This window comes from Amblyraja radiata, chromosome 9 (genome assembly GCF_010909765.2).
Source record: "Amblyraja radiata isolate CabotCenter1 chromosome 9, sAmbRad1.1.pri, whole genome shotgun sequence".
Taxonomy (NCBI): domain Eukaryota; kingdom Metazoa; phylum Chordata; class Chondrichthyes; order Rajiformes; family Rajidae; genus Amblyraja; species Amblyraja radiata.
The window spans coordinates 31,319,885-31,344,197 of NC_045964.1; the positions used below are offsets into that span (position 1 = coordinate 31,319,885).

The following is a 24,313-nucleotide window of genomic DNA, read 5'->3' on the forward strand; positions in this document are numbered from 1 at the left end:
CTTTAATTCTGTGGCTGTGACCTCTAGTCCTAGACTCTCCCACCAATGGAAACATCCTCTCCACATCCACTCTATCCAAGCCTTTCACTATTCTGTATGTTTCAATGAGGTTCCCCCCTTATTCTTCTAAACTCCAGCGAGTACAGGCTGGCGGTGGGGGGGGAGGGGTGTTGGGAACAAAGGGGGACCCATCGGCGGGGGAGGGGGAGGGTGCCAAGAACAAAAGGGGAAGGGGAGGGGGGAGGTGGCGAAAACAAAAATGGACCAATAGGACTCTAATGAGTATGTTGCAACTTTGTCCGCACCAGGTACGTGGCGACTCTTTGTGTACTTTGTGGATTGTATGCAAAAACAAAGTATTTCACTGGACCTATCATTGAATTGTTGAATAAAATATGGAAGGGTTCACTTTCCCACGAGCACAACATCGTTCAGGGGCCAAGGAAAGAGCGTTCACGTCGCGGCCCTGTTTCAACCAATCTTTCCACCACCACGCACAAGAAGCACAAGAAGCGCAAGACAGACACCATTGTGCAGATGCCGAGAAGTGTGTTCAGCTCTGGCTGAACAACTTCTAATCTTGTGTGTGGACTCGATAAGTAGAAGAAGAACATCATTCAACCCGAGCAATTTGTTTTCTAACAAGGATACAAAGTGCTGGAATAGAACACAAAGTGGTGGAATAACTCAGCGGGTCAGGCATCGACATTAGAGAACACGGACAGGTGAGGTCTAGGGTCGGGACCCTTCTTCAGATGTTCTCCAGAGATGCTGAGTTACTCCAGCACTTTGTGTCCTTTTGTGTATTAACCAGCATCTGCGGTTCTTTGTTTCAACAAAGTTTTGCAGTAACTCAGCAGGTCAGGCAGCATTTCTGGAGAAATGGATAGGTGGCGTTTCTTACGAGGAGGAGAACTTCTTCAGAGTCAAAATGTAGAAACAAAAACTGCAGATGCTGGTTTCATTTGACACATATTGAATTCATGCCAATTATATGATAGCTTCAATTTGCTCAAAAAATTAGGCTACCTTGTCAGACACCTCACCAAAAATCCATTGTTTTAGTTTTCAGCGGGTCAGGTAGCATCTCTGGAGAACATGGATAGTCCATCAGTTAAACATGAGTTTAGGATGAGGGGGAACTTCATTGAAATTTACCGAATAGTAAAATGCCTGGATAGAGTGGATGTGGAGAGGATACTTCCACTAGTGGGAGAGTCTAGGACCAGAAGCCATAGCCTCAGAATTAGGGGACATGTCTTTAGAAAGGAGATGAGGCGGAATTTCTTTCATTAGAGGGTGGTGAATCTGTGGAATTCATTGCCATAGACGGCTGTGGAGGCCAAGTCAATTAATATCTTTAAGGCGGGGATTGACAGTTCTTGAATAATATGGGTGTCAGTGATTATGGGGAGAAGGTGGGCGACATAAACTGAGATAAAACAGGAGAAGAAATAAAAAAACAAGTAAAATCTAACTGTGCAAAGTGATTATAACGTTATCATTATCAATAAAAAGAAAACAAGAAAAAGGTAATTGCTCCAATTATTAGGTAACTCACAGATAGCGAATAATAATTTCTGCTGTTTACTGATTATTTGACTCGTTGAATAAAAATGTTCATAGAATTGAAATAATTTGAAAAGATTTTATTGGTATGTATCACATATTCTATTAATTGTCAATATTGTTCCTTGTGTTCACTTTTGCAAAATACTTGAGTTTTATTTAAGAGTTCAGAGATATAGCAATAAAACAGCCCCTTCGGGCCTCCGAGTCAACGCCAACCGTTCACACCAGTTCTATGTTAACCCACTTTCGCATCCTATACACTAAGGGAAATTTACATAGGTCAATTAACCTACAAACCTACACGACTTTGGAATATGGAAGGAAACCGGAACGCCTGGAGAAATCCCATGCAGTCACAGGGAGAATGGACAAACTCCATACAGACAGCACCCAAGGTCAGGATCAACATGGGTCTCTGGCGCTGTGAGGCAGTAGCTCTACCAGTTGCGCCTTTGTGCCGCCTTATTAATGGGGCACTGGCTTATATTTGCCTGTGACCGCATGGGTTTTCTCCAGGTGCTCTGGTTTACTCCCACATTTAATCTTTAAGGCAGTTAGACTGACATCTGTGGTTGGTTATATTTTAGAGTCTATTATTAAGGGTGAGGTTTTGAGATATTTGGAAGCACATAATAAAATACGCCTAAGTCAGCATTGTTTTGTTACCGCAGAGATAGTTTCTTGATTAGTATGGGCATCAAAGATTATGGGGAGAAGGCAGGAGAATGGAGTTGAGAGGGAAAGATAGATCAGCCACGATTAAATGGTGAAGCAGACTTGATGGGCTGTGTGGTCTATGTCTGTTCCTATGTCTTATGATCATGCTCTTTCCCAATGAATGAATTAATAAGAGCCAAGTAAAAGCTCTTCAAACTGATAACTCGCGCTGGAACACTCAAAAACATAGGCAGACTATTTTGCAAGTCAAAGTCAGCACACATACCAAGGCAATTTCCGTCTACCAATACTCTCCTCCGCCCAGCAGAGCTGGTCCTTACCTTCAACAACTTCTCCTTCGACAACCCCCACTTCCTCCAAATCCAAGGCTCTGGGCACTTGCATGGGCCCCTGCTATGCCTGCCTCTTTGTAGGGTACGTCAAACAATCACTGTTCCAGGCGTACACTGGCCTTAACGCCGAATTCTATCTTCACTATATTGACGACTGCATTGGTGCTACCTCCTGCAGCCATGCAGAACTCACTGACATCATCAACTTCACCACCAATATCCATCCTGCACTCAAATTCACTTGGACCATCTCCGACATCTCCCTACTGTTTCTAGATCTCACCGTCTCCATCACATGAAACAGACTATTAACCGACATCTACTACAAACTTACTGACTCCCATAGCTATCTAGAATACATTACTTCCTACACCGCTTCCTGTAAAGACTCTATCCCCTACTCCCAATTCCTCTGTCTACACCGCAACTGCGCCCAGGACGAGGTTTTTCATACCAGGGCATCAGAGATGTCCTCATTCTTTAGGAAATGGGGATTCCCCTCTTCCATTATAGATGAGGCTCTCACTCGGGTCTCCTTGATATCCCGCAGCTCCGCTCTTGCTCCCTTTCCCCCCATTCATAACAAGGCCAGAGTCCCCCTCGTCCTGGGCGCAGTTGCGGTGTAGACAGAGGAATTGGGAGTAGGGGATAGAGTCTTTACAGGAAGCGGTGTAGGAAGTAATGTATTCTAGATAGCTATGGGAGTCAGTAAATTTGTAGTAGATGTCGGTTAATTCCAACCTTCCACCCCATCACCTGTCGCATACACCATATAATCCTCCAACGGGATCCCACTACTGGCCACATCTTCCCATCTGCACCCCTTTCTGCTTTCTGCAGAGACCATTCCCTCCGAAACTCCCTGGTCAACTCGTCCCTTCCCACCCAAACCACCCTCTCCCCTGCAACTGCAAGAGGTGCAACACCTGTCCCTTTACCTCCCCCCCCTCAACTCCATCCAAGGACCCAAACAGTCTTTGCAGGTGAGGCTTTCCAGGTGCACCTCCTCCAACCTCATCTACTGTATCCGCTGTTCCAGGTGTCAACTTCTCTACATCGGCGAGACCAAGCGCAGGCTCGGTGATCGTTTCGCTGAACACCTCCACTCAGTCCGTCTTAACCTACCCGATCTCCAGCTTGCTCAACACTTCAACTCCCCCTCCCATTCCCAATCTGACCTTTCTGTCCTGGGCCTCCTCCATTGTTAGAGTGAGGCCCAGCGCAAATTGGAGGAACAGCACCTCATATTTCGCTTGGCTAGTTTACACCCCAGCGGTATGAACATTTAATTTTCTAACTTCAAATAACCCTTGCTTTCCCTCTCTATCCCTTCCCCCTTCCCAGTTCTCCCACCAGTCTTACTGTCTCGGACTACATTCTATCTTTGTCCCGCCCACTCCCCTGACATCAGTCTGAAGAAGGGTCTCGACCCGAATTGTCACCCATTCCTTCTCTCCAGAGATGCTGCCTGTCCCGCTGAGTTATTGCAGCTTTTTGTGTCTACCTTCAATTTAAACCGGCATCTGCCATTCTTTCTTACAAATAGTGTTAAATATGTGTTAAATATATGATAAATATATGATTTGGGCAGTTTCTCACACCCTGATACCAGATTTCTTCATTCCGAAGAACATAATGACAATCTACTGAAAGCAATGTTAAATTGCAGTGTTAAATGAATAGATTTAGACTTTAGAGATTTTTAGAGATACGGGATGGAAACAGCCCCTCGACCCACCGAGTCCACGCTGACCAGCGATCGCCCGTAACACTCACACCGTCCTACACACTAGGGACAATTTGCGATCTTACCAAAGCCAATTAATCTACAAACCTGCGCATCTTTGGAGCGTGAGAGGAAGCCATCGCACCCGGAGAAAACCCACGCGGTCACAGGGAGAAGGTACAAACTCTGCACAGACAGCGCCCATGGTCATGATCAAACACGTGTCCCTGGCGCTGAGAGGCAGTAATTCTGCCACTGCGCCGCTGTGTATCCGAGATCAATATACAACGGGGATGGAAGCAGTTGGCCATGAATCACGAGTATACAGAGGAAAGGAACTAGCAGCATTCTGGGCGGAAGGGAGAGGGGATTGGCTGCAAGTGAGAAAGAATGAAGCTCCCACTTCACAGCCCTGATCCTGGTGTTCTCAGCAGTGAAAGGAACATCAGCCACCATCCTGCCAGTCAATGACAAGTCTCCACGAGAGTTGCAAAACCTGTAATTAAATCTTTTCCTTCTATCGCTTCAGTGCCAGCGAAATTACAAGCAGCTATGACGTTTGTTTCATATCGCTTAATGCCTTTAATTTGTATCGCTTTCAGTAGATTGTCATTATGTTCTTCAGAATTAAGAAATCTGGTTTCAGGGTGTCAAAAACTGCCCAAATCATTGGGAAGACAGACACAAAGTGCTGGAGTAACTCAACGGGTCAGGCTGCATCTCTGGAGAAAAAACAATAGCAATAGCAATAGCAAAGACATGGCTCAAAGAGGAGGAGGAGGATTTGGAATTGAATATTCACAAGGCACTTGAGAAGGGAAAATAAAGAGTGTAGGTGGCAGCAAGATTTCAAGGTCAGTTTATTGCCACGTGCACCAATTAAGGTAAAGTGAAATTTGAATTACCATACAGCCATGCTAAAAAAAAGCAACAAGACACACAACTACCTATAAGTATAATCAGCAGTGGAGCACTTAACAACAACTTGTTGGGACTTGAAAATGGCATCAAATCTGGCAAGTCTGTATACTGTCTCAGTGTACTACTGCTGTACACTTGTACTGTATAAGTTCACAAGTTCAAGAGTTGTAGGAGCAGAATTAGGCCATTCCGCCCATCAAGTCTACTCTGCCAGTCAATCATGGCTGATCGATCTTTCCCTCTCAACCCCATTCCCCTGCCTTCTCCCCATGACCCTTGACACCCTTATTAATCAAGAATCTGTCAATCTTCACCTTTAAAACATCCATTGACTTAGACTCCACTGTCCTTCATGGCAATGAATTCCACTGATAGACCAAAGAAATTCCTGCTCCTCTCCCCTCTAAACATGCGTCCTTTATTCTGAGGATGTGCCCTGTGGTTCTAGACTCTCCCACTAGTGGAAAAACCCTCTCCGCATCTACTCTATCCAGACCTGGATTGTTCTGGGATGCTTATCTAAGAGGTATCTAAGAGCTAATGTATAGTGGTACCTGTACTGAACTGTATACAAAATGAATGTCACTGTAGCTCGATACACGTGACAATAAAGCACCATTGAACCTTCGACCCATTTTTCTTGCTAACAAAACAGTAAAAGAGCTGGAACTACTTATGGTGAATGAATGAACAAACATATTTCAGCCACAGAGCATCAGAGTACAGGGGCCATGATCACAAGGAGTTTGCAGCTGGACTGAGAGTATTCCGGGCCATCATGACCTCAAGAAAGTTTTGTTTAGTTTAGAGATACAGCGCATCTGGCCCTTCAGCCCACCAAGACCGCACCGACCAGCGAATCCCACACATTAACACTATCCTGCACACCAGGGACAATTTACTATTATACCTACAATCCTGTGCATCTTATGAATGTGGGACGAAACCGGAGATCCCGGAGAAATCCCACACAGGTCACAGGGAGAAGGTACAAACTCCATACAGACAGCACCTGTAGTCAGGATCGAACCTAGGTCCCTGGCGCTGTGAGGCGGCAACTCTACCTCTGCGCCACCATGACGCCCTGACAGCAAAATCTGGTGTTTGCCTGCACACGGTCACCAGAGGCCATCACACTCAATGGGGAAACTCTCGTGCTTCATCGTTTCAGATGTTCATTATCTCCAGAGTCTTTCTCTCAGTTGCCAAACATTTTAATTTCCCTTCCCATTCCAACACTGACCTCTCTATCCTGGGCCTCCTCCGCTGTCAGAGTGTAGCTAAACACCAATACTGACTGTACAAGCTAAATGTAAGAGGTCTTACATTTCACGCCCTCAACGTCGGCTGCGGATCTTTATGGCCAGCTGCAGCTGGGACTTTGCAAATGCCACCAAAACCTGCCGACTCTTGTGGACTAGAGTCCTATACATCTTGTACTTAACCTAGGATTGCACTTATGCAAAGTAATAATTTACTAAACTGCGTGCAAAAAAAGAAAAATAATTTCACTATTCCTTGGTTACGCACAGCTTTAAATGTACTTCAATGGTTCATCCTTCTCTCAAAATCTGTAGGTGTTTAACTTGTCAAAAACAGATCCACAGTAATTGTAAATGTTCATGGTCGATTTAACTTTGTTTTAATTTGCATCCACTGTACATTAGCAGCAACTACTTTCACATCTAAAAATGTGCCCAGATAGGCAGCTGTTGTTACCTTGGTCCCACATTTGCTTCACAAAACAAAACATGAATCGGTGATGTAGAAAACAGATCTCACCAGTGAACCCAAATAGCAATTGCTTTGCTCTTTTTCTTTAAAGTTTTTCATTTTCCTTTCTGCCTTTTAATTTTGGTTTTAGAGATACAGCGCGGAAACAGGCCCTTCGGCCCAACGAGTCCGTGCCGACCAGCGATCCCTGCTCATTAACGCTACCCTACACACACCAGGGACAATTTTACACTTATAACAAGCCAATTAATCTGCAAACCTGTACGTCTTTGGAGTGTGGCAGGAAATCGAAGGTCTTGGAGAAAACCCACGCGGTCACGGGGAGAACGAACAAACGGCGTATAGTCAGCACCCATAGCCAGGATCGAACCTGGGTCTCCAGCGCCACAAGCGCTGTAAGGCAGCATCTCTACCGCTATGCCACCGTGCTTCTTATTTGAGGCTGAGTTTACTGTCACGTGTACAGAGGTACAGTGAAAAGCTTTTGTTGCGTGCTAACCAGTCAGTGGAAAGACAATACATGATTACGATTGGGCCATTCTCAGTGTAGAGATACATGATAAAAGGAATAACGTGAATAATGCTTAGTGGAAAAGAAAGCAAGTAAAGTCCAATCAAAGATAGTCCGAAAGTCTCCAATGAGATAGATAGTAGTTCAGGACTGCTCTCTAGTTGTGGTGGGATGGTTTAGTTCCCTGATAACAGCTGGGAAGAACTGTCCCTGAATCTGGAGTTTCTACCTTTTGCCCGATGGGAGAGGGGGGATTAGGGTGTGGCCAGGGTGTGACTCGTCCTCGAATATGCTGCTGGCCTTCCCGCGGCAGCGTGAGGCATAAATGGAGTCAATGGAAGGGAAGTTGGTTTGTGTGATGGTCTGGGCTGCATCCACGATTCTCCGCAATTTATCGCAGAGAATTCTTATTTGTCGGAGCTGCACAACTCATCACGATTGCAGCTTTACTGTGATGGATAAGGTGAAAGTAGCTTGAAACTAATGGTTAGCTAATGTGGCTCTTATCAAAGTGCTGGAGTAACTCAGCAGATCAGGCAGCATCTCTGGGTCTGAAGAAAGTTGTCGACCCAAAAGGTCACCTATTTCTTTCCTCCAGAAATGCCGTCTGACCCGCTGAGTTATGCCCCTGTCCCACTTAGGAAACCTGAACGGAAACCTCTGGAGACTTTGCGCCCCACCCAAGGTTTCCGTGCAGTTCCTGGAGGTTCCCGGAGGTTTTTGTCAATCTCCCTACCTGCTTCCACTACCTGCAACCTCCGGCAACCACCTGCAACCTCCGGGAACCACACGGAAACCTTGGGTGGGGCGCAAAGTCTCCAGAGGTTTCCGTTCAGGTTTCCTAAGTGGGACAGGGGCATTACTCCAGCTTTTTTTGTAACCCAGCATCTGCACTTCCTTCCTACACATCTCTGGAGAACATGGATAGGTGACGTTTCAGATCAGGACCCTTCTTCAGACCATTCTTCAACAGCCTGAAAAAGGGTCTCAACCTGAAATGTCACATATCCATCTTTTCCAGAAATGCTTGGAGCACTTTCTGTCTTTTATTGAAACCTAATGTCTGCAGGTCCTTGTTTCAACATCAGCTGTTCCTTGTTTCTCCATTTTCGTGCTCCACTGTAATATCTCCTCAAGGTATGCTCACTTTGAAGAAGTTTTCATGCCTATCCATGTTCTCCAGAGATACTGCCTGACCCGCTGATGTCTCCAGCACTTTGTGTCCGTGCATGTGTATTTACCAGCATCTGCACTTCCTTAGGCAATTTAGGGCTGAGATGAGGAAAAACTTCTTCACCCAGAGAGTTGTGAATCTGTGGAATTCTCTGCCACAAAAGGCAGTGGAGGCCAATTCATTGGATGTTTTCAAGAGAGAGTTAGATTTATCTCTTAGGGCTAAGGAAATCAAAGGATATGGGGTAATGGCCGGAACAGGGTACTGACTTTGGATGATTAGCCATGATCATATTGAATGGCGGTGCTGGCTCGAAGGGCCGAAGCACCTTTTTTTCTATGTTTCTATGTTTCTACATCTGGCTTCCAAACAAGTTGGCCATGTGAAGGTCTGAGCTGCCAGAGGAGGTAGCTGAGGAGAGACTATTTCAATGTTTAAGAAACAAAGAGACAAGTACATGGATAGGACAGCTTTAGAAGGATATGGGCCAAACGCAGGCAGGTGGGACCATTGTAGATGGGACATATTGGTCGGTGTGGGCAAGTTGGGCCAAAGGGCCTGTTTCCACGCTGTATGTCTATGACTCTCTAAATTTAGCATTTTCACAGCCTAAAATACTCTCGGCTCTGAATTCTCTGCATTCATATCAAGCACTGAACAAAGTAAAGTGTAACGTGCTTATAATACATACACGTGAATGTGCACTGAAACACACAGCAATGTAACTCCATAACTTGTGTTTAACGGTACGTGTTAGCGTAGTTCACAAGAAATTAATGGATACTATTTAACACATTTGTGATTTAGCATTTTTTGACACACGCACTACACCTATGACTGTGATTATGTGGGAGCTCACAGAATGACTAATTACTTGTTATTTACAGAGTCATTGTTGAATTGTGTTTACTTCTATTTTCTTAGTGGTTTTGCAAAAGAAAAGGTGCAAAAACTAAATAAACAACTCGCACTTCATCGCTGCCAGGAACTTTTGTTTTTAGATCTGCCATGGACTCAACCATAAAGACAAGTTACTACAGTGTGAGCCAACCCAAAGAAAAATATAAAGGATGTGTGTTCAGAAGAACATGTCCTCCAAATGTGCAGTGGACAGAGGTTTGGGTCATTCGTAACTAAACTGCATCTTTTCGAAGAACCTGTACAGAATGCAATACCAAGTTTAGATTGAAAATTAAAATTGGAGATCAAAGCCAACAAGTATTTTGAGGCAGTTTTATATATTTTACAATGAATGGCATCTGCGAATGATGAAATACCATGATAATAGTACACATTGTAAAAGCGAGTAGAGTGTTTTATTGTCATATTTGCCAAAACGGAACTATGAAATTCTTACTTACAGCAAAAGGCCAGAGATAAGAAAGGAAGGTGTGAGACATGTTTGAAGATTTGCGGATCGAGAAGCCAGAGGAAGGTAGCGGAGGATAGGGAGTATGGAGGGGAGAAATCGGTGCGAGTCCAGGTGCAGGGCAGGCAAGAGAAGGGGAGTTAAGGTTCAACATGGATTCCTCCTGAAGAAAGGCTCCGACCCAAAAGCTCATCTATTCCTTTTCTCCAGAGATGCTGCCTGACCCACTAAGTTAAGGGGCTGTCCCACTGGGGTGACCTAATCTGCGAGTTTATAAGAGTTTGCTCTCGACTCAAACTCACAGCATGGTCGACACGTGGTCCTAGGAGGTCCTATGAGGTCGCTGGAACTCTCCTTCATGTTCGAGGGAAGTTCCCGAATGCTCATGGCCTCAGCGAGGCCGCGGAAAAAATTTCAGCATGTTAAAAATTTTCCACGAGTAAAATTTGGTTGGCATGGTTCTTTTGAACTCGTGGTGCGGTGGAGAGGGGTTGCTATTTAGTTACAGGCAGTCGAGGGCAGCCGTAATCAATCTCCTTCGCTGACCGGGCATTTTGATTGGCTCATGGGAGTTTTCAGGACCAAGGAAAACCTACCGGTAGGCAAAATGCCTGCTAAACTTTATTATACTTCTTAAAAGTGTCTCCACTCCTTCTACCCCCCTCTCTCTCCCTTCTCCCCCCCCCCTTCTCCCCCCCTTCTCACCCTCTTCTCTCCCCTTCTCCCCCCCCCCCCTTCCGCGCTCTCTAAAGGACTTACCGTTACTGTGCAGCCATTTTACCTTCCTCTTCATCGCGGGTGCTCCCCCGCTTTCCCTGGCCTCCGCCTTTGCGATGTGTTTGTGTGTGTATGTGTGCGGTCAGTCGATCCAGCTCGCGGTTTCAACACGGACGGTCAATCCAGCTCGAGGCTTTCCAGACAAGTGCCCTCGAGCTTGAAGGTCGAAGACACTCTTCTTAAATCGCTGATTAGGGCACCCAAGTGGGCCAGCCCCTTTACTCTAGCATTTTGTGTCTATCTTCGGTATAAACCAGCATCTGCAGTTCCTTTCTACATAGGAAGTTATGGGCCATGCCTTCAATTATACCATAGAAAATAGGTGCAGGAGGAGGCCATTCGGCCCTTTGAGCCAGCACCATTCCATATTTCTTTGTCACTTCTACATTTCTTCAACACTCTTCACCAAAAAAACTTAGGTGGTCATTAAAACTGCCTCCATTAAGATCAAACTCAAATACAATTTTATGCTGCAAGGCAGTTTTCTCAACTTTACCTCTTAAATAAACAAGAAAATTATAGCAGTAAAACTGACAAGAATTTCAAAGGTTGGAAAGAAGCATTATAAATCAAAATCAGTCATAATTTACAAACACCAATCAAGTGACAAGAAGCTGTCTAAAATCAGCTTGTCTTCAATTTGTATATTTTTTTGGATGCAAGATAAAGAACAGTGAAGTCTGTTATGAACTTCTGAATTTATGAAGTCAAATTTCCTTCTTTCTCAGAAAACAAATGTGCAAATTATAACATGAAATATGTTTCATGCAATTTCACAGTTCAATCATCGATGGTAATTAATCATTTTTGATTTCCTTTCCATTATTTTTGGAAAAGTAGTTAATACCCTAAAATTAAAATATTTCAAGACACAGAGTGCATAATATGTTGCGTCCCTGACTTCCCATTATCAGTTAGAATTGAAGTGTTACTTATTAATTAAAGTCCATCTAGGTATTTTCTTGAAATTATTGGAATGTCGGTTAACTGGGGAGAGGAACGGGGTGGAATATACTTTTTTAGTCATTTGGAGGTTTAGATTATTTGCGCAATGCCTCACATCTAGCAATTTGTTCACACACTCTGTTTTCCACTTTTTAATTACTTTGGTTGCTTTTGAAATGTCAAGAAAATGGCCAAAGCAGCCCAGACAAGGTGCAAAACTAGTTGTGGGTACATGGCATCATCATTAATTGGAAACCAACAAAATAAAGACCCTCGGCTTGCACAGATGGGCGTTTGTGCTACATCCCATTAATTTGACCCCTTTAAATAAATCTTCAGCTTAACAATTTATTTTCCTCAGTGGGAGGGGATAAGACCACAGCAAATGCAACATCTGGGGATTTGCTGAACATCTGAAACAACCAATTCCTTACACACACGGAGAGAGTTACCAGAAGGAGCAGGAATAGCGGAAGGAAATAAGGAAAAATAAGAATAAATCACAAAGAAAAACGGATAAAAGAAAGAGTATTTAAAAAACTGGCTTGTGAGAGAAGAACAAGAGAGAAATGTATTTATTAGCAAGAAAGAGTATTGAGGGATGAATCAGGAATAGTTGGTTCCTGGTAGACAAAAATGCTGGAGAAACACAGCGAGTGAGGCAGCATCTGAAGTCTGAAGAAGGGTTTCGGCCCAAAACGTTACCTATTTCCTTCGCTCCATAGATGCTGCCTCACCCACTGAGTTTCTCCAGCATTTTTGTCTACCTTCGATTTTCCAGCATCTGCAATTCCTTCTTAAACATAGTTGGTTCCTGGGCTGTTAATATGATGATGATGATGATGATGATGATGATGATGATGATGATGATGATGATGATGATGATGATGATGATGATGATGATGATGATGATGATGATGATGATGATGATGATGATGATGATGATGATGATGAACTCGTATGAAAAAGTACAGTTATTAATCTATGATTTCAGTGAGTACATTTTAGCATGAGAACACCAATATAATGACCTCCTTTTTTAAATTCTGGCCAAATTGGAGATGCCAGGACACTAAAATTGAGTAAAGGCTTCTGGGCTGCTAGGCTATTTGGTCAATTTAAATGTGCCTTCTGCAGAAATGGGACAAGCTGCAGAATGGTTCCAGCTTGTCTAGAGCCTAGATAAGAGTTGCAGGAAGAGAATGGAACATCTGCAGATTCTGACAATTAGGTGTAAATTGCATGGGACGGATTGGGTGAATGCAAACCAAACATACACATTGTAACTATTGTTGCAAAGCTTTACTTTGATAGATGTTGATTGGGTTAAGTGTTGAGCCTTGTCTGGGTTTCTTGAATATCCAGGCACATGTTGCAAAATTCATCTTGGTTAACTTGCATTCAGAAACTTCGTCAGATACATTGTATTAGTCACTGTATTATTGGGTTAGGGAAATGTGTATCATGTACTGTGTTAATCGATATCTGCTATTGGACTGTATAGAGACCACCCTCATGTGGTTCGGCCCCTCAAGGTTCAGGGACCTATAAAAGGCCGCTCCCACAAGGTCCTGTGTCGATCTTCTGGGAGAATTCTTAGGACTGCGTGACCTTCTGGAGTGTCTCTGCTTGCACGAGGCTAGGAGGGCTTGGCCAGGCAGATACAAGGATCAAATCCACGGTGGTTAGGTATAGTAGTGGGAACTGTTATTGTGTTTTTCCCAAATAAAGTTTAGATGTGCAAGTACTTGATTCAGTATTTTATTGACTGAAACTAGACTGGGGGGAAGCTTAGATCGAGCTATTTACACTATTGTTGAGATGAATATTCAACTAGTTATTTATTTGTTTATTTGTTCCGAATAAGTAAAGACATAAATAGGAATAAATAATAACAACAAAATCGAAATAGTCAAACAATTGGACATTCCAGGCAATATTTGCCAAGCAATGAAAAGCATAAAGCAAAATTTAAATGTCCAACACTTTTTCTTTACAATCTCGAAAAGGAGTGAGAAGAATAACTTATTTAATCTCACCCCTTCTCCCTAAACCCTTCTTCCATATTTAATATTTAATTAATTAATAATAATAATACCCCAGACAATTTTTAGAGATGCATACAGACATATATATACATACAACTGATATACACATACAAGTAATATGTATGAAGTAACCAAAAACATAAATAAATAATAAATAAAATAATAAATAAACATTAACCCCTGTTTGTCAACCATCCCCTTCATCCCTGTACCTTGTGAAAAAAATGTTTTTTGTATGTCATTTTGAACTGGTTCATGTTTGGACATTGCTTTAACTCCACATTCAAACTGTTCCACAATCCTACTCCACAGACCGAAATACAAAAAGATTTTCTGGTCATGCGGACTCTTTGTACCTTAAAATTAAATATTCTTCTTAAATTATAACCCCCCACTCGCTCATTGAATAATTTTTGTATATTTCCAGGTAAGATTTTATTTTTGGCCCTAAACATTATCTGTGCTGTTTTAAATGCAACCAAATCTGCTAAGTTTAATAATTTTGACTGTAAGAATAATGGATTAGTGTGACCCAGATACCTGACATTGTGAATAATACGTATTGCTCTTTTTTGCAGAATAGTTAATGAATGTAGCGAACTTTTATAGTTATTGCCCCAGACTTCTGCACAGTAATTTAAATAGGGTAAGATTAGTGAACAGTAGAGAATGCGGAGTGATTTGTGATCCAGAACCTGCTTAACTTTGTGTAATACAGAAATGCTTTTTGACAGTTTGGATTGTACATGTTTAATGTGTGATTTCCAGCTGATTCTATCATCCATTATAACCCCAATAAATTTATTTTCATGAACTCGTTCAATTTCAACCCCATTTATCTTTATATTTGCTTGTGTATTTGTTACCAAAAAACATTACCAAATAAAATTATTTTGGTTTTGCTCAAGTTTAATGATATTTTGTTCCTGTCAAACCATGTTTACAGTTTGCCCATTTCTTTTGTTATTTTATCCAGTAGTTGTTTTAAATTCTCCCCAGAACAAAAAATATTTGTGTCGTCTGCAAACAAGACCAGCCTCAAGGCATTGGACACATTACAAATGTCGTTCATCTTCAGTTACCAGAAAATAATGTTATTATTATTAACCATAGGTTGTTCTGTCTATCTGGATTTCAACAAATAGCAGTACAGTTGCTGCCTTACAGTGCCAGAGAACCGGGGTTCAGATCCTGACTACGGGTGCTGTCTGTATGGAGTTTGTACTTTCTCCCTATAACCGCATAGGTTTTCTCCAGGTGCTTCAGTTGTAGGTTTGTACAGGTTTGTATGTTAATTGGCTTGGTAAATTTTAAATTGTACCGGGTGTGTAGGATAGTGCTAGTGTACAGGGATCTCCTGTCGGCATGGACGCAGTGGGCTGAATGGCCTGTTTCCACGCTGTTTCTCTAAACTGAACTAAGATATCACAAACATTTGAACATTGAATTTATGCAGAGCCAATAAAATTTAAAACCTGATTCAAGATAGCACTGATAGACATAAAGTGCTGGAGTAACTCAGCGGGTCAGTCAGCATCTTTGGAGAAAAATGATGGGTGACATTTCAGGTCAGAACCCCTTCTTCAGAACGTGATTGTACTTTCTGCATAGCTTCTCAATGGTAAATAGCAAATTGCTCCAACTTTGCACAAAACAAATGAGATTTTTGCATTTGTCTGTAACTGAAGCCTGGGGTGTTCATAAATTAATGGAAACTTGAATTGGTTCATGACCGGTTGCAACAATGAGAATGTCAGGTAGATAGAAGCCTGATCTCTTGGATATGATATCCAATTACAATGTTTCACTGCTCCATTATATAACACAGTGTCCCTGAATTTAGTTTTGTTTAATTTAGTCCAGAGATACAGCATGGAAACAGACCCTTTAGCCCACTGAGTCCGCACTGACAAGCGATTACCCATTCACAGTAGTTCTATCCTACAGACTAAGGACAATTTACAGAACTTGCAGAATTTGAAGAAGGGTCTCAACCAGAAACGTCACACATTCCTTCTCTTCAGAGATGCTGCCTGTCCCGCTAAGTTAGTCCAGCATTTTGTGTCTTCCTACAATTTACAGAAGCCAATGAATCTACAAACCCATACTTCTTTGGAATGGGAGAGGAAACCGTAGCATCCGGAGAAAACCCATAAGGTCACAGGGAGAATGTACAAACTCGCACAGACAGCACCCGTGGTCAGGATCGAACCAGGGTCTCTGGCACTGTGAGGCTGTGCCACTGTGCCACCAGAGTGGGCTAGATTGCTTCAGCAGTGGAGAAAGTGCAAAAGAGTAAATGGTTAATGAGTACATGTTTAAAGGTAGGTCTGTCTGCAAGTTGACAGATACCTCACATGTGTAGAAAGGGACAGTAGATGCTGGTTTACACCAAAGACAGACGCAAAGTGCTGGAGTAACTCAGCGGGTCAGGCTGTAACGCTTGAGAAAATGGATAGGTGACGTTTTGGGTTGGGACCCTTCTTCATACCTCGCATACCACAGTACCAGAACAGAAAGGTCTGGTCTCCTTTTATTATGTCTCCAGTTAAGACCTTTTGTGTGGGTCTCAAATGTACTGCTTAATTTAATTTGATTTTGATTTGATTTAATTTACCGTCATTGTCTTCAGTTAAGAGACAACGAAATTCTCTTTCCCTTACAATCATACAAAAAATAAAATTAAAATAAAAAAAACACAAAAACACAGAACACAGTTATCCACAACACAAACATCCCCACAGCGGCACCAAAGTTCCCCACTGTGAGGGAAGGAACCAAAGTCCAGTCAACCTCCTCACTGATGTTCCCCAATGTTCACCCGTGGTCGGGGCCTCCCGAGCACCCCGTAGTTGTCGCTACGGGTGGCCCGATGTTCAGGCCATCTCGCCGGGAACGAAGGAACCCCGACGTCGAACGGGAGAACATCCTCAGCGGCCTGGACCTCTGAATCGGCCACCAGAGTCCGCGGCTCCCGATGGCCACAGGCCACGCTGGGTGGAGATTCGCGCTGGTGACCCCCGGCAAAGGGTCCCAGGACTCTGCGATGTTAAAAGTCAGCGCTGCCCACATTGGGAGCTCCACAGCGGCCCAACACACCGGAGCTCCAAGCGGCGATCCCAGGTAAGGCCTCGCCCACTCTGCGATGTATCGAGCGCAGCGCCACAGCTGCTGAAGCTCTGGTCCGGTCCCGACAGGAAAGGCCGCGCCTATCCAGTTGGTAGGCTGCGAGTAGTGTGGGGGGGGGGGCAATGACGCGACTCCGATAATAGCTGCATCCTCGCCAGGAAACAACTGAAGGATGGTTTTCCCCCTTGCCCTACCCGCTTCCCCCACATAAAATACGGAAAAAAATTAAAAAACACTCTAAACAAAACAAAAAATAAAAAAGACAACCAAACCTTGGGTGGAGGCAGCCAGTAACAGCGCCACCGGATGCCCAGAATATTCCTTTTCTCCAGTGATACAACCAGACCTGCTGAGTTACTCCAGCCTTTGTATCTATCTTCAGCTTGATAATAATATTGTTCATTAATGGTCCATCTCTTTTTGCATGGTACTTCACATGGGAATATCTATGGTATACAATAAATAGTCCCTTGCACCGTTGAACGTGATAATTCAGTTTAATGATCTATCCTACATTTCCTTCATATTCCTGTGGCAATATCAAAAGTAAGGACCACTGATAACAGCCACTATCTGATACCTGCATTACCATGTCCCGTGTCATGCTGGATACAAGGTACTGCAGATACTGGTTTGCAAAAAAATACACTGTGCTGGAGTAGATAGCCCGAATCGTCATCCATCCATTTTCTCCAGAGATGCTGCCTGACACATTGGGTTTCTCCAGCGCTTAGTGTCTATCTTCTGTATAAACTAGCATCTGCAGTTCCTATCTACACATAACCTCTAACCTGACTTTCTTTCCAGCTTAAAAACCATTCAATGCTTGAATCATCCTTGTTGTTCTTCCTGGGTCTAAATATATTACTTGTTTCTCAGTGATCAGAACTGGACACTTTGTTCTAAGTCTAGTTTGTCTGAAGAACATGGATAGGCAATGTAGAAACAAGGAATTGCAGGTGCTGATTTACCAAGGAAAGGCACAAAATGCTGGACTAACTCTGTGGGTCAGGCAGAATCCTTGGAGAACATCTTCAGACTGGAGAAGGGTCACCTATCCATGTTCTCCAGAGTAGCTGCTTGACCCGTTGAGTTACACCAGCACTTTGTGCTTTTCCCAGACACATTAGCTTCAGTTAGCGGCCTGTTCCACGCAGATGTTTGAGTGTGGATTACAGTAGCCTAGTGGTCAAGTTACTAGACTAACATCCAAGGGCCTGAGCTATTGATCCCATTCAGAGGCTGGAATTCAAATCCCATCATGCGGCTGGGGTTATTTTGTTTGGAACAAAAGAGACCGAGGGGGAATTTAATTGAGTTGTACAAAAATATGAGAGGCCGAGACAGAGTAAACAGGAGGAACCTATTTTCCTTGGCAACAAGCGAATAATCGGGCAACACAGGTTCAAATTCATTGGTGTGAGGAATAGATGGGGCATTAGGAAAAATATTTTCACCCAAGTGGGTGTCTGGAACTCTGTGCCTGAAAGAGACAGCAAGCAAACCACACGCTCAGGATCCCGGCATTGGCAGCGAAAAGCGACACAGCTATAATTGGGAGGAAGCCAAACAGTCGGCTGTTTTCATTTTGCCAACATGGACACGGTGGAATGATGTCATTGTTCAGGCCAATGCGTTTTTATGACTTGACCAAGGCACCTGCCCTGAAGATCACTCCTTCCACAGGGACCAAGATCTTCATCTTTGGCATGCAAGACCTGTGTTCCCAGAAAGAGTGACTGCTCACCAAGTAAAGACCCCCCCCCCCCCAGAAAAAGCCCTTCTTGGAAGAGTCATTGTGGAAACAGGCCATTCGGCCCAACTTGGCCAAACCAACCAACATGCCCCATCTATACTAGTCCCATCTGCCTGCACGGCCCACATCCTCTAAACTTGTCCTATACATGCACCTGTCTAAATGTTTATTAAACATTGCAATATTACCTGCCTCAACTACCTCCTCCAGCAGCTCGTTCCCTTCCCCCACAACCCTTTGTGTGAAAAAGTTACCCCTCAGGGTCCTATTAAATCTTTCCCCTCTCATCATAAACCGTTGTCCTCTGGTTCTTCATTCCCCTACTCCTGGCAAGAGACTCTGTGTATCTACCAGATCTATACCAGACAGGAGTTCCACCTTGCCTGGCATGTAGATACCCCAAGACCACCCACTTCCTGAACTAGGGCTCAGGCTCAACGAGGTCAAGAGTCTGTGAGATGGGAAGAGCTAGAAGGCTGTGGATGTAGAGAGGAGATTGATGTTGAGACATGGGAAACTGAAGCAATGGGTAACGACAACCACAGTTAATATCACTTGCAGTGGTGGCACCATAGCAGAAGCGTCCACGTCGCGGGGCTGGAAACTGGAAGTATCCTGAGCTAATTCTGCTACCACCATCATCTATTGCGACAAATGATGGCTTCCACAGAATGTCGCCGGAAGCTTGCGTCTTTTCCTGGACGGACGATGACAGCGATGTCAATATTTGAAAAATGGAAGATGGACACGAAAGAAGAGGACTTGTAGTGGTTTATATGCCCAATGGTTTCCATGAGAATGTGCCTCATACACCTGCTTTCTGGGTGGCACTGTGGCGCGGTGTTATAGTTGTTGCCTCTATGGGACGACAGATGGCACAATGGGCTAAGTGTTCGGCTGGCAACCGGAAGGTAGCTGGTTCGAATCCCGCTTGGAGTGCATACTGTCGTTGTGTCCTTGGGCAAGACACTTCACCCACCTTTGCCTGTGTGTGTCCTTGGGCGAGACACTTCACCCACCTTTGCCTGTGTGTGTGGATGTAATTATGTGAAGCACTTTGGGGTCAATGCAAGTTGACTAAAAATGTGCTATATAAATAAAGAAATTTAATTTTTTAATTTGCCTTACAGCGCCTGAGACCCAAGTTCGATACCGATTATGGTTAATGTCTATACGGAGTTTGTACGTTCACCCTGTGACCCCGCAGATTTTCTCTGGGTGCTCCCGTTTCCTCCCACACTCCGAAGACGTGCAGGTTTGTAAGTTAATTGGCTTCTGTACATTGCCCCTAGTGCATAGAATAGAACAAATGTTGGTCAGTGGGCCGAAGGGCCCGTTTCCACGCTGTATTGCTAAACTAAGAAGATTACATTTCTGGAAGTACAATATGTACGTACAAAGGTGCAAGAAGGAACTGCAGATGCTAGTTTACACCAAAGATAGACACAGAATGCTGGAGTAACTCAGCGGGTTAGGCAGCATCTCTGGAAAAAAGGAAGAGGTGACGTTTCGGATTGAGACCCTTCTTCAGACTGAGAGTCAGGGAGGAGGAAACTAAAGATATGGGAAGGTACAGAACAAAGCAGAGCCTGCATTGATGACTCAGGAAAGTTGGAGCCCACAATACATACAAAGGATTTGATTGCGTTCAGGTATCAGGTTTTAGATAAAATTCATATGAATTGTGTTCAAAAATATTGCACTGCTCCAAAACACCCCCCACCCACCATCTTTAATGCAAAATGATTCTTTTGATTTGGCAGTTCCTGAATATGTCAAATCAGCTAAGCCGCACTTTTGTGTGGAAAACAGATTCAATCATACATATGGAATACTTAGGCCAAGCATTAATGAATTATATTGTCTAAAAATTAACATAATAAGCATGTGGTTTGATGCTCGTCCTCCCTAATAATTCAAGCAGCCACCCACATGCACAGAAAATACAGTTTATTCTCGAAAATAATGTACCTCTGGGAATTAACTCTTTACAAACTCGATTTAGTACTCACAGCAACACTTTGAAGCATTTATGGTGCTTTATTGTCACATGTGCAAAACACAATGAAATTATTTTCCCAGTTGCCATTTCCAAAGTACAGTCTGTGCTCTAGGTCTTATGGAGAGGCACCAAATCCAGGCGAGTCCCAGGCTGCTACAAGGCCTCCAGCATCACCTTTGTCTGGATCATTCAGTGAACCGTCGACCCTCTTCTCACCCAGCCACCTTTATGCCCTGAAGGGTGACTCATGCAGCCAATCTTGAGGGTGTGGGAGGCCAGACCCCTGTACACACTCTTACCAACCTTACTCCTCATGACCATCTTCAACAGCTCCCTCTTCTTCAAGATGAAGACAAGTAAGAAAATGTCTCTCTCTCTCGCTCTCTCTCTCTCTCTCTCTCTAAACTATTATGTTCAATAATACAACAGATACCAGTAGAGTTGCTGCCTTACAGCGCCAGGGATCCGGGTTGGATCCTGACTACAGGCGCTGTCAGTATGGAGTTTGTACGTTCTCCCTGTGACCGTGTGGGCTTTCTCTGGGTGCTCCGATTTCCTCCCAAATTCCAAAGACGTGCAGGTTTATAGGTTAATTGACTTTGGTAAAATTGTAAATTGACCCTAGTATGTAGGATATTGTTAGTGTACGGGGTGATCGCTGGTCGGTGCAGACTTGGTGATCCTGTATCCACGCTGAATCTCTAAACTTACTTAACTTAACTGGTCCTATGGCCCATGGTATCTGTACCAAACATGATGCTAAACTAATCTCATCTGCCTACACATGATCCATATCCCTCCTTTCCCTGCATATCCGTACACATATCACAATCAAATCCTCCTTCACCACCATCCCCAGTAGCACATTCCAGGTACAAACCACACCGTGTGAACAAAATACTTTACTTGCTCATTTCCTTTTTAATAACTTTGCCCCTATCACCTATGAGCATGCCCTTTAAGTCTGTGGCATTTATACCCTGGGAAAATAAGTAAAATAACTTGAAAAATAAAGTCACGAATGCATGATGTAGCATTGAAAGTGTACAGAAAAACAAACTCCATCACTAATCCCATTTGAGTCTGGCAAAAAAACTAACTTTTTGATACACACATTCCTAGCTCTGGTAAAGATAATCACCTTCCTATGGGATTTGTATTATGATTCTAATGTCCAATATTTGAGATTTTTTAGTTACATGATAAATTTGATAATTTACCTATATATTTTCTAGGTAAATTATTAGATAGAAAAGATATAGGTAGATATATCAAATTCATCAAAAGGCAAGCAGGGTTTAGGTGGGGTTTTACAATGACATTCCCAGCTTTAAGAGACCAAAAAAAATCCCTAGGTCTTCAATTTTCAGTATACAGTATATCTGAGTTGTTTTTGGCCTTATTGCTTATTTGTTGTAATTATAGTGAGAGTTGTTTTGTTCTACAACACACCCAGTAATGGTTTTGTGCAAAATGCATAATTCTGCTCTATTCTGACAGTAGGTAGTGAATCAAAACCATCATGCCTTCAACAGTCAAATAATGCAGGATTATATTCACAATTTATTTGGCATATATTCGTCCCTCAGAATTGTATTTATAATAATTTAATAGTCTTTGTTTAAAGCAGTGGGACAAATCTTTCTGTACATACATGTCAGTATGAAATGATGCAGTAGTTGTATGCAGAGACTTGATTGTGATGTTAACAGTTGGCTCTCCTCCATGTAAAGCACTCATGTCTAAGTCTGCCAGAGAAAGGCAAGCATCATAAAACGTTGAAATGAGAAACTGCTGATGCTGGTTCACAAAAAAAAGTGCTGGATTAACTCAGCAGGTCAGGCAGTATCTCTGGAGAACATGGATAGGTGGCATTTTGGGTTGAGACCTTGCCTCAGACTGTTACATAATGCAGAAAAAAAAGAAAACTTTTACAATTAGAAGAATGCAACACAATGTGAGACTGTGAGAAATTCTTGCGCAACCTGCTTCAAGAGTTCCTTCTCGATTTGTAGCAATCCTTAAAGAAAAAATAGATAGATACAAAGGATGGACCTTTAGAAAGGAGATGAAGAGGAATTTCTTTAGGCAGAGGGTGGTGAATCTGTGGAATGCATTGCCACAGACAGCTGTGGATGCTGAATCATTGTGTATTTTTAAAGTGGAAATGAACAGGTACTTGATGAGTAAGGATGTCATAGGTTACAGGGAGAAAGCAGGAGAATGAAGTTGAGAGGGAAAAATATATCAGCCATGATTGAATGATGGAGTAGACTGAAAGGGCCGAATGGCCTAATACTGCTCCATGTATGAACATAAGGGAATTGATGGTGTGGGGATTAGGCAGCAACATGGAACTGAACCCAGTGATAAGATCACCCATAGTTTTATTGAATGGCAGAGTAGGGTCTAGGGGCCACATTGTCTACTTCTATTGTTCTTATGTTCATGTCAAGAGTGTTGTATTGTCATTTGTCCCGCAACAGAACAACGAACTTCTTGTGCAGCAGCACATCAGATATGTAAACATAATACTCCACTCCTCACCCTGGGAAAAAAATGTTTTAAAACTTAAAATAAAAATAGATTATCATTGGTTAATTATACAATTACAACATTATAAATAATGTGAATCATCTAAAGTATAGTTTATCATGTATCTCTGCAGAAGTTGTACATATATGGAAATTGCTGGTGAACAAATTAAAATTCCAGAACTTTTTTTAAACAAGTTTCAAGTGAAGGAAAGTACTGACAAAACAGTATGAGTCTGGAAGACGAATCAAAACTTGACACGAATAATCATGTTCCCGGCCATGTGTCAGAAATAATACTTTTATCTCAATGATTGAAATGCATTTAAAAAAGAAAACATCATAATGTAAACTGTGAGCCCTAGTTGTCTTAAACCACACAAAAGAAAAAATCTCTGCTTCCCTTTTCTTTTAGTCAGGCATCCTTTCCTAAAAGGTTCATCCTCTGCATTTCTGTCCCTTCGAACTGAGGTAGAGTATGATTCAAGAGTGTTTTACATATACAAGTTCTAAGAGCAGAATTAGGCCATACAGCCCATCAAGTCTGCTCTGCCATTCAATCATGGCTGGTCAACACATACAGGGCCCTCCATAATGTTTGGGACAAAGACCCATAATTTATTTATTTGCCTCTGTACTCCACAATTTGAGATTTGTAATAGAAAAAAATCACATGTGGTTAAAGTGCACATTGTCAGATTTTAATAAAGGCCATTTTTATACATTTTGGTTTCACCATGTAGAAGTTATAGATGTGTTATAGCACAGTTTAGGTCAAACCAACCACCACCAACCATTTGCTGTGCTTTATTTCAAACCAACCACATTTTCATTTTCAAACCACATTAAGGGCACTCAAGGTCAGTAAAACCACACTCACAGTTTAGTAGATATGTGTTCAGTGTTATTCACAGCTCAGACTGAGAGACGTGACCCTCTCGCTCGCCCATTTTGCATAGACTGACTAGGCACTCAACACTTCCGGGTTTTATAGTCCCTCCGGAAGGTGCGTGGCCTTCAGGAGAGAGAATCTCAACATTTTTTAAATACTAATAACTCTTTTATTTTTCATCGATGGGAAAAATCCTGTGGTCCTGCCCAGCGG

The 24,313-nt window shown here is 42.9% G+C and overlaps 1 protein-coding gene across 2 annotated transcripts in view; it reads right to left on the minus strand.

Annotated features, from left to right (window-relative positions):
* The window catches only part of prkd1 (protein kinase D1), a 187,519-nt gene that overhangs the window by 126,463 nt on the left and 36,743 nt on the right, over positions 1 to 24,313 (minus strand). The window lies entirely within an intron of this gene.